Genomic DNA, 17,156 nt, shown 5'->3' with positions numbered 1-17,156 from the left:
CAGCATCGTCCCCACAGGAGACAGGTGCCGGGTGCTTGAAAGCCAGTCTGCCACACGAGGGTGACACCAGTGGGCGCGTGCTCCGGCTGCTCCTCTGACACAGGGATGCTGTGGTCAATGTCCAGCTGAGGGATCCTGCGGGACTGAAATGGCTGTTTTCTAACGTGTTGGTCTGCCTGAGGAGCTGTCCCAATGTAACTGTTATCCCCAAAAGTCCACCCTAAAAGTTCTTTAACAGAGAAACATATGGGGCTGGGGCGTAGCTCAGTTGGTAGAGTGCCTGCCCCACATGCGCAAGGCCCTGGGTTCCATCCTCAGCACCACCAAAAAAAAAAGTGAAACATACTCGCCCGTGACCACGCGTGGTGCCTGTAGCCAGGCAGGGCCTGAAAGTGCTCCCAGGTCACTGCACCCTGCCCCTCCTAGCCGTGAGCTTCCCATCTCTCAAAGTTCTCAGAAAGGTAACACTGGGTAGAATACTCAGGAACAAGATCTTTAAAACTCAGCTTTATTTGTGCTACCTTATAAGCTTCATAATACATTCTATCTGTATTTTTTAAATCAAATTTATTTTTAACTGATACATAAAAGCATAATCATGGACACGTGCCTGAGAAAACCCAGACACAATGTGACACTTGTGAGATTGTGTGCCCCTGTGGCCTGAGCCAGCTTCCTGGGTGCCAACGTCAGTGTTCTCTCCCCTTCGTGGATGAGAAAAGCGGCTCAGAGGTTCCACGGCTGCCCAGCTGCGCGTGCCCACCTGGTGGGGCTCACATGGGGTCTGGATTTTCTCAGACAGTGAGAGCCTGCACGGCCACAGTCCTGCTGGCCCAGCACCCAGGGAGGCCCCACTGCACCCGGCCTGGCGCTCCACCCGCCTGCTGGAACCGACACTGTGAGGACAAAGGCGTTGGCCAAGGACAGCGCTCACGGAAGCCTTCTCGCTTCTGCGGCCTCCGTCGGCTCCTGCTCGCCTCAGCCCGTGGCCGGAGCAGCTGGAGCAGGGCTCTTGTGGGTGACACGGCTCCCGGCCTTATTTTCACCATCTCCATCTTCACCGACGACCATTAAAGTAAAATCCTGTGCCAATCTGGAAAGTCCTCCTCCAGCCCCTGGTTCCTAAGTTAGGGCCTACTCTGTGTCTGCAGGGAATATTTCTCCGCTCGCCAAGCAGGGCATGGCTCACAAAAGGAGGTGTGGGGTCAGCTCCTAATTAAAGTCCATATATTGAAGAGGCACTCACCTCTAACCTGGACACGGTCACTGTCTGTGTCCAGTTCGGCCATTAAATATGGCAATTTATTCTGTTTTTTTTTTTGGGTGCTTAATCAGTTTATTTATCTTTATCGGTTCTTTTTAGTTATGCATAACATTTGGACTCACTGGGACATAATCATCAAATCATGGAATGGATCTTACTTTGATTCAGTCCCCAGTACTTTTCCTCCCTGTCCCTTCCTCCCACCCTCTGTCCCTTCCTCTACTCTGCTCATCTTCTTCCGTGGATTTACAGTTTTAAAGTTAGTGTCCAGTGGACGTCCATGACGGGAGCTTCATGGTGTTGGGCTCTCATAGGTACATAGGAAAGTCACATCAGACCCACCCACTGCCTCTCCCTACCCCCTCCTCCTGCCTTCCTTCATTCCCCTTCACCTATTCCCTGACCCTTCTATTTTTTTATCCCCCCTTATTTTGGACTAGCTTCCAGGAGAACATTTGACCTTTGAATTTCTGGGTCTGGCTTACTTCACTTAGATGATATTCTCTAGATCCATCCGTATTGGTAAATGTCCTGTTGTTCTTCTTTATGGCTGAATAATACTTCATTGAATAAGACTCCATCTTCACTGTCTAGTCATCTATTGAAGGCACCTAGGTTGGTTCCATGGTTGAGCTATTGTGAATGGAGCTGCTACAACATTGACATGGCTGCATCACTGTAGTAGGCTGATTTTAAATCTTTTGAATGTCCACTAAGAAGTGAGATAGCTGGGTCATGTGGTGGTTCCATTCCTGGTTTTCTGAGGAATCTCCATGCTGTTTTCCAGAGGAGTGGCCCTAATTTGCAGTCCCACCAGCAACGTACAAGTGTACCCTTTCACCACATCCTCACCAACATATAGCGTTATTTGTATTGTGGATAATTGCCATTCTGATTGGAATGGTATGGAATCTCAGTGGAGTTTAATTTGCATTTCTCTTTTTGCTAGAGATGCTGAGTATTTTTTCGTATATTTGTTGACTATGTTTCTTTTTTTGAGAAGTGTCTCTTTAGTTCTTTTGACCCTTTGTTGATTGGGTTATTATTATTATTTGGGGGTTAAGTTTCTTGAGTTCTTTCTACATCCTGGATATTACTGCCCTGTCTCAAGAGCAGGAGGCAGCAATTTTCTCCCGTTCTGGGGGCTCTCATGATTGCTTCATTCCTGCGCCCCCAGAGGCCAGCAGGGGCCACTTGATCCGGGACTTTGAATCCCTAAGCTGCGAGCTATCAGCCTCTCCTCTCTGTGAGCTGCAGGCCTCAGGCCTTTCACCCTAGAGGCAAAGCCGACATGGACAGGTCAGCCACCTTTCCTGCTTCAGCTCTTCCAACGTGTTTGTAGGATGCCGTGGAGATTTTCCTGCCCGTTGGCCTTTTGGATGTCTGGTCACATGCGGTCCCTTTCGGGGATCTGTGCGTTCCCCGGTAGGGTTGTTTGCAGGCTTGTTGGGGCTCCCCAGCGTTTTAACTAGGGCCCCGTTGACTGGGAGCCTGCACCACCCCCTTACTCACCCCCGCAGGGAGTCAGCTCAAACTGCAGCTGGGGAGGGACGTCCACAGCCTCCGCTGCCACCAGGTCCTGGAGGCCCTCCACAGTCCTCCTGCCTGTGTCCCAAAGCCCTCTGTGTCTCGGGATCATTCTGTCCCGGGACTTGGTCCTCCTCTGAAGCACTCTTCTTTGGCGATAGGACAGGCGGTGAGTGAGGAAAAGCTCACGGGTCCTCAGGCTTCATGCAGACAAGGCAAACCGAGGCCTGGGGAGATCCTGCAGAGTGTGTGTGGGCAGACAGGAAGCCAGTCATTGGGCAGCTGCCATCCAGGAGTGGCTTGGGCCCCCCCGGGGAGCACGAGAGGGCCGGGTCTGCGGGCTGGATGCAGAAATAAAGCAGAGAGAGGCCTGTTCCCACAGCGGCCAGGCCAGGCGCCCTGCGTGGGAGACCCTGGGTGGCGACTGCGTGTGGGCTGGCTGGACACTGATGAGAAGCACCTCGGGCTGGTCCCCTCATGTTGGCAAGTCCAGTCAGGCTGAGGGCACTGCTGAGGTCCACGGGCCCTGCCCGCCCCAGGTGCCCAGGCCTCGCTTGGTCTCAGCCTCGACATATGCAGGTCTGATGTCAAACGCAAGCCCGTCCACTCTGTAGCAGGCGGCATGACAAGTAACTTAGTGACTCACGGTTTTCTCAGAATTTTAGGTTCACACACAAGTTGACAAGCACCGTCCCTTGCCAGGCTGCGGTGGAGGGACCATGTGGCCAGTGGCTCTCCAGACACAAGCCCCAGAGGACTGAAGGCAGCTCCTTCCAGCACTGGGCACAAGCAGCCATGACAGGGGACCCCAAGGGATGCTCATGGGCCATGGACACACAATAGCCACTGCCCTTGGCTCTCATCAGTCCTGGAAGCCTGGAGTCCCGAGCTGCCGCTGCTGCGGGGAGAACCCTGAAACCCTCACCCCAAGGAAAGGTTCCCCTGGAGGAACTGTCCAGAAGTCCCTGTCCTGGAGGAGGCCAAGTGACCGCCGATGGGTGCCCGCGCTCTGGGGCGGTGCAGGGAGGCAGGGATGGTCTCCACCGCAGTGACGGTCACAGAAAACACTGACCTGTCTGAATTGTGCGCTTTGACTCTCTCGGTGAGCTTCACGCCATGTGAACGACATCTCCGTTTCTGAGTGTTCAGAGAGGCAGACCTGGTGGTCCGGAGCCCTCGCGCACCCCTCCAGGGCCCAAGCGCTCGCAGCTGACGGCGGACCTTCCTAGAACCCGGGCTCTTGCCCCTTCATTCCAACCTCCAGCCCCTGCGCTGGGTGATGTTTCAGCCCATCCCAGAATTCACACCCTTCACACAAGACAGAGACTCTGGAAAAAAACCACCGTGAATCATCACGCTGAGAACCCATGAGTTCTCCAGATCCTCTTGATTTGCTCATTAAACATGTATCTATGTTTTGTTTGACTCAAGATCCCTAGAAGATTCCAGGCGAGTGTGCCCAGGCCTCCCCTCCTCTGTAAGGGAAGACAAGGGACACTGAATGACAGCCAAGCTTAGTTTTAATTTTGATATGTCTTACTTGAAATATTGAGTATTCTATTCAAATCCTTCACTGATCAACTCATGAGCTTGTTTTATAGTACTTACTGCTCCGTGCACTTGGTATTGTATTGGGAACATTCAGTATTTGATGATGTTTGCTGCTCCCCCCTCGAGCCATTGACTCAAACATTCAGACAGCACCGCGGAGACTCTGGGGTGCTGAGGAGAGTCCAGGGCCCCGTGCAGAGGTGCAGCGGGGTCTTCCCCAGGTCAGGTGGCCACTCATGAGCATGTGGTTGTTGATTTACAGCAGGTCAGTGAGATCAAGGTGGGTGGGCACACTGAGTGATATGAGATGGAGAGGGAGGGACAAGCAGGACAAATATTGGCCCAAATTAAGTTTGAGAGAGGTGGGAGGGCAGAGAAGAGAGAGGGAGAGACAGGGAGACTCAGCCCAGAAAAGGCAGAGACCAAGGTCATCTTCATGAGGCAGCTTTGCCACCACCCTTTCCTTCAAGGGCTTACCCCTGAGTCACCCGTTACCTGAGTGTGTCCTGGGTTGCAGAAAAGGCACGCCCACGGTGCTGCATGTCATCTGATCACTTGTACCGTGAGAAGCCAGAGTCAGCTGTGCTCCTGTGAGGCCACCTTGGGACACGGCTTCAGCTGTGCCCGGTGTGGACTTGGGGGTCACCTCATCTGCTCCCGCCACAGAAGAGCCACTGGGTGAGGCCCCCTCCGCCGTCCAGGCAGGCTGCTGCTCTTCCTCGGGGAGACCCTGCGTGTCTGTGCCCGCCTGTCTGCGCCCACACCTCGAGCCTGCTCCAGCACACTGCTGCCTCTGCCCGCCCGAGGGCATCTCCATGAGCCAGCACCCTTGGTAAGAGCCGCACAGCGCAAGCTAAGACCACTTTGGAAAATGGATGAACCTCCTGGCGAGAGGTGTTTTCTTCCAGGTGGTCAGTGCGTCTTCAAACCCTCTTCCTCCCGGCTTTCCCTCCTGCTTCTCCACACTTACCCCAACTAACACCTTCTGTGGGTCAGTCTGCAGCCTTCCCTCCCTTCCCTCCGCGTCCCCACGGAGGCTTCACGGGGCTGGTGGACCAGTCGGCTGGGACAGAAGGGACGTGATTTGCCCTCGTTTTGGTCCACACCGGCCGGAGTCGAGAGGGCTGGTCCAGCAGGGAAACAGTTTCTTTCTCCTGGTCAACTGCCTACGTGAAGGTGGGCAGAACCCCACCAGGCAGCGAAGGGAGAGAGAACAGTGGTGAGTGCTGTTCTTGAGAAGCCTGCTCACGGCTCCCGACTCGGCAGCACATCCGGGAATGACCACACCGGCCCAGGCACTGCACTGGGGAGCGTGGAAGCCGTGTCCCTTCAGAGTCACCCGGGCCACTTCACCTCTTGCATTTGGCAGGGACAGAATGGCGGCCAGGCAGAGGCATCTGTTTCCAAGACAGCACTCAGCCCCTCGCCAGTCCTGACCCTGGCAGCTGGGCAGCAGAGGAAGCTGCGCCTGAGGACCCCTCTTCCAGCTGCACCAGCACAGCGGCTCCTTTGGCCTGTGCGTCTTCCACCTCTGGCTCCAATGTCCTGGAAGTTCTGTCCTTGGCTCTTTTACGACTGGCGGATGCCCTGAAGGACTCCCTCTTGGACAGGAGCACCTGGAGATCTCCACTCGGCTGGAACCTCGTGCAACGCCCTTTACCTCTGGCCTCGGGGGTGGCCCTGCGATGATGGTCTGTAGGAAGAGGACTGGTGTCAAGGTTCTGGGGGGCAGAGTTAGGACGAGGCTGGGGCTGCTCGTCCTTCCTGAAGGTGGTCCCTGAGCCAGAGACGTCACCTGCGGCCTTGTTTTCTGCAATGCCTGAGAAAAGCGGGAATCCCACAACAGAAACACTAACTGCACCTGCAGGTGTCAGCAGGGACCCACAAGGGGCTCAGCTCGGCCCGAGAGCCCCGGCAAGCCCTCTGCTGCAGAGTGCAGGTGGAGGGGAAGGCTCCCACAGAAGACGGGCACCAGCAGGGCTGGGGAGCGGCTGTGGCAGAGGAGGTGGGCTGCAGAGGGGCAGTGGGCAGTGAGCCGGAGCAGGTGGGGGCCCTATGGAAGGCAGGACTCATGTCTGACCTGTGGGTGGGCCAAGGTGGGCCTCCTTCCACCCGAGAGTCGGGAAGACGCCAAGACTCCAGCAGAGAAGATGGGTCCTGCTACTCTAGAGAACAGGCCGCTGAGCGCTGAGATGAACCCAAGTCACAGGTGCCAACCAGGTGAGCCCCACCCACCAGGCCTGGACCAGTGGCAGGTACAACAGAGCAGGTGACTTGAGAGCCACACCTGGGGATGTGGGGACAGTTCCCGCTGCTTCTTGAGACCGGATGGTGGTCTGGGGACAAGGGAGGGCAGGATGCCTGAGCAGAGCGAGAAGGGAGGGCCAAGTGGAGGTGCAGGCAGCCCAGGCCATCTCCACCCGGAGCTGCCTCCAGGTGAGGGCTGCGCCCCTGGACAGAAGCACATAGCACCGTGGACAATGCCCTGAGCCAGCCGGTTAGGACCAAGGGCAGGTGCCCGGCTGTGCTCACCCGCCCATGCTCGCATCCACGTGCATCTGGGGCCCAGCGTGCGCCGGTGGCATCAGGTGCTCGGGTTCCTGTGTCCCTGGGCTTGTTGAAGGGAAAGAACAGCAGGCAGCTAGTTAGGCAGGGAACATTTATGTAATCCGCAAGTACCAGGAAAATTGGGGTGGAGATTTTACCTTGGGTGGAAAGTCCCCCGCAGACTGCTGAATGTCCCCGGGCGACGTATGTGGAGGCGGTACCAGCGCTGGCTTCAGTCCCTTCTTCCCTGAAACCCTGCAAGCCCACCCTGAGCTCCAGGCCACTGGAGCCACTCAGGAGAACGTGAAACAGATAAAGAGCTGGAGTGCGAGGCCTGGGAAGGGGACCTGCGGGGGCGACCTCCAGTCAGAGGAGGGTGTGGGCTCTGGGTCACTCCAGCCTGCCCACGAAGGGGACGTGTGGCCAGAGCATCCCAGAGGAGGCTCCTGCTGAGCAGGCCTGGACCAGCCCCTCAAAGTGGCTGCCAGGAGGATCCCACCCCAGTAACTGTGCAGCTGCAGCCTGTGCCCAGCCAGGGCCCCTTGTTCCTCTGTCCTGGGGGCTCCCTCTCACTGGGTGCCTCTTGTCCTGTAGATCCCAGGCCTCACTTGTTGCTGAGCTGGCATCACTGACCGTGGGCAGCTGTCTGCAGAATAGTCACTTTCTGCCCTGTTGTGTCCCCAAATGCTGAGTGGCTGCGTTTGGAGATGGGCCTCTGGGAGTGTCATAAGAAGAAATGAGGCCAGGGATGGGCTCCTTAGAAGAGGAGACACCAGACAGCTAGCCCCTGGCCACCTCCTGCATGTGGGCAAAGGCCAGACTGAGGACCGAGTGAGGAGGACCACTGTGAGCCAGGGAGAAAGGCCCCCAGGAGCCAGCCAGCGCCCTGATGGCAGACTTCCAGCCCCCAGAACCTGGAGCACGCAGCCTGGAGCTCCTGCAGCAGCCCCCGCTGACCGGCACACACCCTCCCTGTGACCGACAGCAGAAAGGGACTCGGCATCACCGTCACCCCAGGTCCCGAGGCCCAGGCAGATGCAGTGCTCTCCTGGTCCTGGCTCTGAGTGGGGATGTCCCAGCTCACGGGACCTGGGCAAATTCCTCCTGGCTTCAGGAGCCATCGGGCCCCAGGCCTCCTCTGGCAGTTCTCTTGACCAGGTGGCCCTCGTGACTGCTCCAGGTGGGGTGTTCTGAAGCACATCACCCGATTGCTCTGTTAGTTTCCCAGTCCTTTCCTGTTGCTGTGACTGAACACCACAGACTGGGTGACTGAACAGAGGTTGAAGTTCCCATGCTGCTCCAGGCCAAGTGGGAAGGAGGAAAGAAGGCAGGTGTTGGAAGACAGGCAAGGCAGGCACTCAGGGGACCGCTCTCCCAACCTGCTCTCAGGATACCGACCCCTCCCTGGGGACCTGCGTGGATCTGTGACCTCTCACCTCTTCTGGGTTCTGTCACCCCCCAGCACTGCCCCTTGGAAATCCAATTCCAACTTAGTCTAGGGGACAGATGGCATCTGAGCCCAGCAGTTCTTCCTCGGTGGTGCTCACTCTGTCTTGGATGTGCTGCGCCTCCGGCAAAAATAGCACGGAGCCCAGCCAGTGTGTGTTCAAGAGAAAGGAAGGGCAGAATTCATAAGGAAGGGCAGAATCCACCGGGAAGGATGCCCTGTGCCTACCTGTGGGGCGACTGCCGTCGTCTTGGGAACTGCATCCAGGGCAGTGTTGGGTGAAAGCGAGGCAGGGCTGCAGGCCTCTCCAGGCAGGCAGAAGACACTGCACGCTGGAGCCATGCGGGCTTCCTGGCCCCCGGGGTGTGGAGCCTCCACTTTCCTCTGCCCTGCTGCTGAGAGGTTCCCCCTGCCTCTAGAATGTTCTAGGGCTGGAGAGACTCAGTGATCCTGAGTGATGAAAATTCCAGAGAAACCACAAGGATTATTGACAAACAATTGTGACAGCAGAGTCTGGAAAAAACATCTAGCTTCAAAAAGTGCCTGGTGTCCACCAATGACCACAAAACCCCAAACCTGATTCTTGCTCCTGAGTTGTGACTGGCCCTCTGATGGCTTCTGGACCTCAGGAAGTGTCCTAACAGAAACAGCATGGCCACAGCTCCCACTGGACAGAACTCTTGACCAGGCAGGACCCCTCGTGAGGAGGGCGGTGCCCTTTCCCACCAGGCGCTGACTAAGGAGGCTCCCACGCGGCCCTGTATGGAGCAGGGATGGTGGACAGAGAAGGGGACAGCTCTCGAGTGGCACTTCTTTCTGGAGGACGGAGGCATTCAGGAGGCAGGTGCAAACTTACAAGCACATTAATGCACAGTCAAGCCTGGAGGACCCTGGAGGGACAGGAGCCTGGGTGCCTGAGTGTCCTGTGAAGAGAGCCAGTGTCCCTGGGGGCTACAGGAAGCCACGGGCCAGGCAAGTCAGCTGGCGGGGCGCGCCCCCCGACTGCATCCTGAAGTGGGTGAGGCACTGCCCCGCTGGGCCTCTGCAAGTTGGCCGGGGGGGGGGCCTGGTGACCGGGTGTGTGTCCAGGCTGCGCTCCATCTGGAGACCGCCCCACCGTCAGGGGCGCCACGGCCATGGATCCCAGCAGTTACAGCTCAATGACAAAAAATAGGGAGATGAAACTGACGGGCATCTGGTGAGCTGGAGCTGAGGCTGGGCGCTGCAGGAGGGAGGCCGTGTTGAGGAGCAGGCTCTGTGCGCAGCGTTAGGGTGAGCAGGGTTAGGGTGAGGGTAGGGAGAGCAGGCTTGCAGTGTGTGAGCTTCGCAGCGCCCAGCAGCACCCCCACCTGGCGACCCTCACCCGTGGACGTGCTTTCCCCTGCTGCAGTGGGTGTCCCCGCTCCACAGGAAACCGCTTGGCCAAGGCCACCGACACAGCCGTCTCTCTGCACAGTGGCCATGCGGTGACCCGGCAGTGCTCGGCTCCACTGACCATCTTCCTGACCCGTGTCCCCAGGATACCTGGGTTTTCTCCTGTGTCTGCCTTTTCTCCTCTTGGAGGCCCGTCCTGTCTGTGCATGCACACGACTGTTCCCGGGCTCCGTCCCCTGCACCTAGCCTCTCTCGCAGGCTCACTCCCACGGCCTCAGTCACCATGCGCACACCCAGGGCTCCCCACGGTCTCCACCAGATGGCCTTTCCTGGGGACCCCTTACTGGGCACTGCCACCTGCAGACCCGTGCTGGACCTGCTGCCAGGCCCTTGGGAAGTTCGAAGGCAGCACGTGCCGCCTTCCTGAAGTCCTCTGGGCCTGTGGGGACTCCCTGTGCGGCAGGCCTGACCCCTGGGCTCTGTGTGAGGCACCTGCTCACCCTGCCTTTCTCTCACCCCTGCTGCACCCCGGGCACCCCGTTGTCACCAAGACGGAACTCTGCCTCCTCCTCTGGAAGCTCTCGTGGCTCTGCCCGGGTTCCCCTGCATCGTGGACAGACCGGCTCGGCCCCATCCTGTCGTTTGAAGGGGCCACGGCGAGCCTGCAGCTCTGCTGGGCTCCAGAGCTAAATGCCAATCAAACAAGACACGATTCCACGAGAGAACGAACGTGAACGGGGCGCGTGAGCCTCAGACGTGTGATGGCCAGTTGGGGACCGAGGCTTTTTCTCGGGGGCTCACACGATTCTTGTGCAGACTTACCCCAGGTGTCCCCAAGGAGGACGCCCATGTCTTTCCCGAAGGGTTTTGGGGGGTTCAGTGGCTGTCCACTGCCCCTTCAGCCTTGGGCCCGTGGCAAGGCGGCCCACCATGGCAGGCGTGGGGGGGCACAGCCAGGCCCCCCCTTCCAGGAAGCAGAAGGGAGAGGGGTCCCCAGGGCCCTAAGGGCACACCCTGGTACCTGAGGGCCTCCCTCGAGGGCCCACCCCCTCGAGGTCCCTCACACTGGGGCCAGACCTTCCAGACACAGGCTCAGGAGCCCTCCCATGGTGTGCCTGAGACACACCCCGTCAGTCACCTGCAGACGTCCTCCTACGTCACCTTGTCGGCTCCAAGCACACCCCAGGATGACCTCGAGTGGCAGAGCAACGGGGGGAGTCCTCAGGGACACTTGGCTCGTGACTCCCTGAGCAGCCAAGGTGCTTTGGGGACCAAGATGGAGGGCCCCTCACCCCTTACCCGGCGCTTCCTGTCATGCAAAGTACCCTCGTCTAGTCCCTCACCTCCCTTCCCTTACAGAACACAAGACCATGAGGACAGAGGGCCAGCTTGGTCTGTGCCCTCGTGTGACGGCCCTGCAGAGGGGTGACAGGTAAACGTGGCCTCTCCCCACGCCTGTCTCCCTCAGGGGAATCCGTGCGCTGGGACACCAGGCTCAGGGGCCGCAGAGGCCGGCGTGGCAGGGCTCATGCGGGGAGTGTCTTAGGTGCTCAGAAGTAGAGACTCCAGGGATTGGAGGCCAATCCACATCAGAGCGTCCCTTGGCCATGGCCTCGTCCTGTGGTCCATGATGCGGGATGACCACAGCCTCAGAGTCTCCAGGCTGCTCTGTCCCCTCCACGTCTTCATCCAGGAACTGTGCACACGGCCTCCCTTGCCACCCTGGGCTGGGAACAAGGACGGCAGTGAGGGGAAGGCTGGGGGCAGGTCAGCCTCTCTCTGGGCCTCCTGCCCACCTCACCACATGCTGAGGCAGGTGGGCGCCCAGGGGGACCCTGGCACTTTCTGCAGGACTTCCAGAGTGACTCCAGGAGGCTCTCTCACCATGACCTGGACCAGAAGGGCCGGAGCTGGGCGTGGATCTCCCCCCATTCCCAGGAGGGAACCACAGTGGGCATGGACCCGTAGTTGGAGGAGGTCAGGCCCTGGCCAGCTGCTCTCCACTTCTGGAATCTGGCACCGGACATACATCATGCCCGTCCTGTCCAGGCTGGACACTGAATTCGTGGTGGAGCCCCAGGGTTAGAGAGTGATGGGTGTGGATCCGTGAGAGGGAGGGGACGGGTGCAGGGCTGTCCTGCCAGGCCACAGCTGCTTCCCAGGGCACAGGTGCTCAGAGGCAGGTGAGGGCTCTTGCCCAGGCCTGGGAAGTGGGGGAAGGGGCAAGAAGCGAGCTCAGGGAGGGGCTGGGTGGTGCCCGAAGGTGGCTGGCATTCTGGTGGGTTCAGGCCTCGTCCCCAGTCAGCAGGAGCTTCAGAGTGGCCTGCTTCCCTGACACTCCCAAGCCTCAGCTGCGGGGCACCACAGCCCTGCGGTGGGGAGGAGGCCGGGGGTTCGGTGCCCAGAGGGCCGGCCAGGTGCTAGGGGCCGACCTTCCTCCTGACCTGGAGCTCTGTCATGGTGTCTCTGTTAAGTGTCTCCTCGTTACTGTAACGAGTTTGTTTAAAGCGCGTCTTACGTCTACAAGTTTTGTGCGCTCAGGGCAGACAGTCCGTGTCCTTCCTCCCGTGTCCACTCCTGACTCTGGCGGGGCATGGATCCGCCTTCAGAGTGCCTTGTCCACCCTTGCTTTCAGCAGGCTGCCTCCCGTTCCTTTGGTTCCATGGTGGGCAGCTGGTCACCGTTGCCGTCCCGCCGGGGCCAGCGCGGCTCTGTTCTGACGTTGAAAGCTCCCGCAGGGAGAGTCGGGAAGCGCGAGGACAGCGTGGCAATGCGGCTGAGATGCCCTTTCTCCCGGATTCTGAGCACAGGGTTGCCTTCGGGAGGTGGCTCCACAGCACCAGGAGCCACGGCTCATCTCGGGGCATCTTCTCTGGAGGGTGGGTTGGGTTTCGGTGCTGTCCACCCTTCCCTTCCAGGTAGGACCACAGCGAAGCACACCCAGAAGTGCTCTGAGAGGGGAGGGATCCTGTCGGCCGGCTTCACGTCACCGAGTACTGAGCACAGCCGGGGTGGCGGTCGTGCCCGGGTTGGCCTGACACTGCAGACACCCTCTCCGCGTCTGTGCGAGTCCAACCCACCCACGCGTTGCTCGTCACTGGTGAAGAGAAAAAGAGACCAACATGAGTCTGGGAGTGGACCAAGGCTGCTGCTCCTGGAGAAGCCAGGAACTCTCGCGCTCGCCTTCCCGTGTTCTCCGGGCACCGTGAGAGTTGGTGGGTCTGGTCCCGGCAGCCACCTCCAGGTGCACAGCCGAGTTGCGGCACGCACCAGGCAGGTGGGGCTCTCGGGGGGCTCTGTCCACAGAGACCTGCAGCACACTCCTGGGAAAGGGCTGGGGTGGAGCGTCCCTGAACTTCCCCAGACCCCGGCTACACCTGAACCGCCACTGAGCTGTGTGGTTAGGACCTGGAGGGCCTAGGCCCGGGAGCCCAGTTTGTGGTTGTGTACCTGGCATTCCCACAAAGAGAGCAATGCCCCCTTTCTCTGGCGATGAGGCGTGGTCGGCAGGGAGAATCCAAACTCGGGAAAGCAGTTTCCACGTCTTCGTCTGTAAAACGTCTTCTGAGACAGCCTAAAGAGAAGTGGGCCCCAGCGTTGCTGCACACACCGCCCTGTTGGGAGCTCCGCCGGCTCTGACCACACAGAGCCTTTGAGGAGACACCCTCGTCAGCCCAGGCCCTCCACGTCCTCATCTTGACGAGGTGTTGAGTTTGATGTCCACGTGCTGAGCTGAATCAGTAAGAAATGTACTGTCCGGTCTGTCCTGTGAGCAGATGATCGGAGCCCACGCGCCCATGTGCTGCTTCTGCAGGACCCTCTCGTGGCCCTGCAAGTCTGCTGGCGGAGGATCCGTGTGTGGCCACAGGGCTTCCGGTGTGGACCCAGCTTCTGCTGTGCTCCTGAGACGCGATCTGATTCACCCGGGCCTAAAACACAAGCTGTCACTCGCACATGTTACGTGTGAGACAGTTGTGACTTTGCTCTGTTCAACTCCACGTGGCATGGCTCACGTCACGGGGGGGAGAAGTGTGCTGGGTTGCCGATGAGTGCTCCTGGAGGCCATCCTGCGTGGGAGGCTCAGCCTCAGGGACCCCGGGAGCGCGAAGGCAGGCAGTTACATGGCAACGACGGAACTTGGTGAGGGGCGGGCGGTGGCAGATTCTGGGGATACAGAAAAAGGGAGAGAAGGGACTTAGCCACAGGAGCCATGGAAATTCGTAGGTTGGGGTCTAGGTTCCAATGCTAATGACCAGAATCCATAGACAGAGGGGAGTGTTTTGCAAGGCACGCCACAGCTTGCAGGTGCAGTGGAGGTGAGGAAGAAACAGCTCCCCAAGCCGCACTCCAGAACTGGGCCTCCTGGGCTGCCACCTCCTCTCCCCGTGGGATCCTAGTGGGCAGCAGGCTGTAGCACTTCCAAATCCATATCCCACAGCTCCCTCCACTGGCACCAGCACAGGGCTCTTGCCCCTCCCACCCCCAGGTTCTGTAGCCCCCAGAGATTTCCAGGACAGTGGAGCCGCAGCCTGGCCCACCTTACCTCCCAGCTCCTGTGGAGGTGCGTCTGGCAGGAAGGACCCAGGGGACAGTAGAGCTGCAGTCTGCCCACCCCACCTCCCAGCTCCTGTGGAGGTGCGTCTCGTGGGAAGAAGCCGAGTCCTATTTGTGCTCTCAGCTGCAGGGACAGATGGGAAAGGCAGTTTTTAACTCTCAGTCTCTGCTGAAGAGGAAGTAACACTAAAAATGGGAATGTCTAAGTACGACCATTGTGGGGGACGATCAGGGAATGGGGGGCTGGTGAGAGGAGCAGAAATAGCCGGGAGGCTGGCAAAACAGTCCTCTGGAAAGAGAATTTTGTACCTTTGTTCTGACTTGGTGTGATGAGCCCTCCAACCTGAATCAAATTTCTCCCATAAATAGCACCTCCTGCAAGTGACGACTGAGAACATTAGGGAACTTTTCCTGTGCACACTGGGGAAACGCAATTTAGATTAGTTCAAGTGAAGCACGAATCCCCTGGATCACAGAACTCAATTCCAGGAGAGTCTGACTTCAGGCATGGTTCGACCCAGGTGCTCCGCCAGGACTTAGGCCACCTTTGCCTCTTGGTTTGGCTCTGCAAACTGGCTTAGTTCTCTGCAGGCTTTTGCTGTGTCCTACTCCAGCTCCAGGGTCATGGCTGTGTGACTGATCAGCTCAGGAGCAGAGGGACACTATTTGTTCTAGTGTTTGTGTCAGTTGCAGTGAAAAGAAATCCTGCTGCTCAGGATGTGCACTCAGGCGCATGGGCACTCTGAATGGCCAGTCTGGTGAGGTGCCAGGGCCAGTGGGTTTGAGTGGCAGTGCCCTAGGATCACATGGAGTGGAGTGGTCCTTTTCAAAAAGGCTCTGATTCTGGAAAACAGACACACCCAGGTGGTGCACTTGGGGTGACGTGGTGTAGAGAGTATCTGAGAACAAAGGTGGAACAGAGTGTGTGGACAGCAGCTCAGCACATGGCGATGTCTCTGGCTCCATGTGGCTCTCCTCTCCCCAGGAACTTGCCGAGGTCAGGAACAATGGTCTGATTCAACTGGCTTGGAGTGCCTAGTGGATAGCAAGGTCACTCAGCACAGGGCAGGCATGGCCTCCACCTCATCCTGACGCTCCACATCCCCAGCCGTCCCTCATCCCTCTCATGTGCGCCACACCAACCTCCTGCCCAGCCTCACGGTGCTGGGTCTTAGCAAGGGGCCTCTGGAGTTACCCTTCCAGCATCCTGTTCTTGTTTGAAAATAGATGCATCCCCTCCAGCTGGTTCAGGAGAACACCTTCGTAGACGCTGTCTTCCTCGAGAATACGATTTAAAGAGGATGAAGGGGTCGTGTTTGAGTTGGCCCAGCTGGACAGTGAGCATGGCCGTCCAGCCCTGTAGCTCCTGAGTGTGGAAGACCAGGCTGGCTCCGGGGTGACGGCAGGACCACTTCCCCTGCACGGGGCCCCTGGGATTTTGAGCTGATACCTGAGAGGGACAAACACTCCTCTGGTCCGCCTTCCTAGGCCCCTGCCCGGGAGGGACAGGGTGTGTGGTGTGAACCTCGATGCCGCTGTGTGTGGCCACGCACCTGTGTGTGTGCCTTGGTGCTTGTGAGTGCTTGAACTCAGCGTCCAGGAGCAGCCGGAGGGCAACGTGAAGAAGAGGTACAGATCCCCTCCTTACATACTTTACGAATAAAAAGACACGTGCCCAGGATTTCATTTTACAAAACCATTCCTTACGTCAGTGTCATTGATCATTAGCAAATCACTCAAAACCCACAGGTGCGCAGCCTTCGAAAGGGAAGTTTATGGCTTGGGAAATATTTGCCTGTAAAGGAAAGAAAAAGACATAATGTTTGCATCAGCTCCTAAGCCTCGCCGGCCGTGACCCCCAGAGGTGTGGATCATGACGGAAGAATCACTGCTTCTCACAATTTGCAAAAGAAATCTTTCTGTGCCCTCCTTTTTGAAAACGAGGCATGTGTTCATCATTACTGTAGCAACGCACCACCCTGCAGTAAACATCCCACTGACTTCTCCTGCACAGGGTCTCTCACGCCGGCTGGAGAGCCAGGCCTGCCCTCCCGCTGCCGCATTGTCTGCAGGCAGGTGGCTCTGCCCCAGACCCCTGGGCACCTCCCCCAAAGTGCAGGGAACAGTGGCATGCTGTCCATGCTGCTGTCCAGCCGCCCCCTTCGGCCCTCCCGACAGCCCTGCGCAATCTGTCCCCTCCACCTCCTCCCTCTCTTCTCACTCCGCCTCTCCTTTTTCTTCTTCTCCTCCTTCTTTTTCAAAATAGTTTTGGCCCAATGTGTTTTTTCCATCATGTTTTGACATATATTTGAATTACAAATTCAAGAGTTTTCAACTCCTTCATATACAGCAATAAAACAAAGTACTCTTCTGTTACTCTCAAGTCCATCACATAGGACTCTCTCTCTCTCTCTCTCTCTCTCTCTCTCACACACACACACACACTCACACAAACACACACACACATTCACACTCACACTCACACACACACTCACACAGACTCACACTCACACATACTCACACTCACACACACTCACACTCACACACACTCACACATATGCTCACACACATATACACACTCACACACTCACACACATACACTCACACACTCACACACTCACACTCACACTCACACACACTCACACTCACACACACTCACACATATGCTCACACACATATACACACTCACACACTCACACACATACACTCACACACTCACACACTCACACTCACACACACTCACACATACGCTCACACACACATACACTCTCACACACTCTCACACTCACACATACACATACACACTCACAATCACTCACACTCACACATAGGCAACAGGGCCTCAGGTCGCCTGAGCCCACTCTGACCTGGGCAGGAACTAGCCAATGCCCC

General features: G+C 57.9%; 1 long non-coding RNA gene across 1 annotated transcript; it reads right to left on the bottom strand.

The window, feature by feature from the left end:
- Window positions 1–492: 492 nt before the first annotated feature.
- LOC120888926 (uncharacterized) lies at window positions 493–11,588 on the bottom strand. Its single transcript, XR_013424663.1, has 3 exons — window positions 7,048–11,588; window positions 6,423–6,955; window positions 493–6,035 (listed from the first exon to the last, which is right to left on the bottom strand). It is a non-coding gene; the product is annotated as an uncharacterized LOC120888926 (long non-coding RNA).
- Between the last annotated feature and the right edge of the window lie 5,568 nt (window positions 11,589–17,156).

This window comes from Ictidomys tridecemlineatus, chromosome 8 (genome assembly GCF_052094955.1).
Source record: "Ictidomys tridecemlineatus isolate mIctTri1 chromosome 8, mIctTri1.hap1, whole genome shotgun sequence".
In the NCBI taxonomy this organism is placed as follows: domain Eukaryota; kingdom Metazoa; phylum Chordata; class Mammalia; order Rodentia; family Sciuridae; genus Ictidomys; species Ictidomys tridecemlineatus.
Note: the sequence above shows the minus strand (reverse complement) of the source record. Positions and strands in the feature narration are given on the sequence as shown.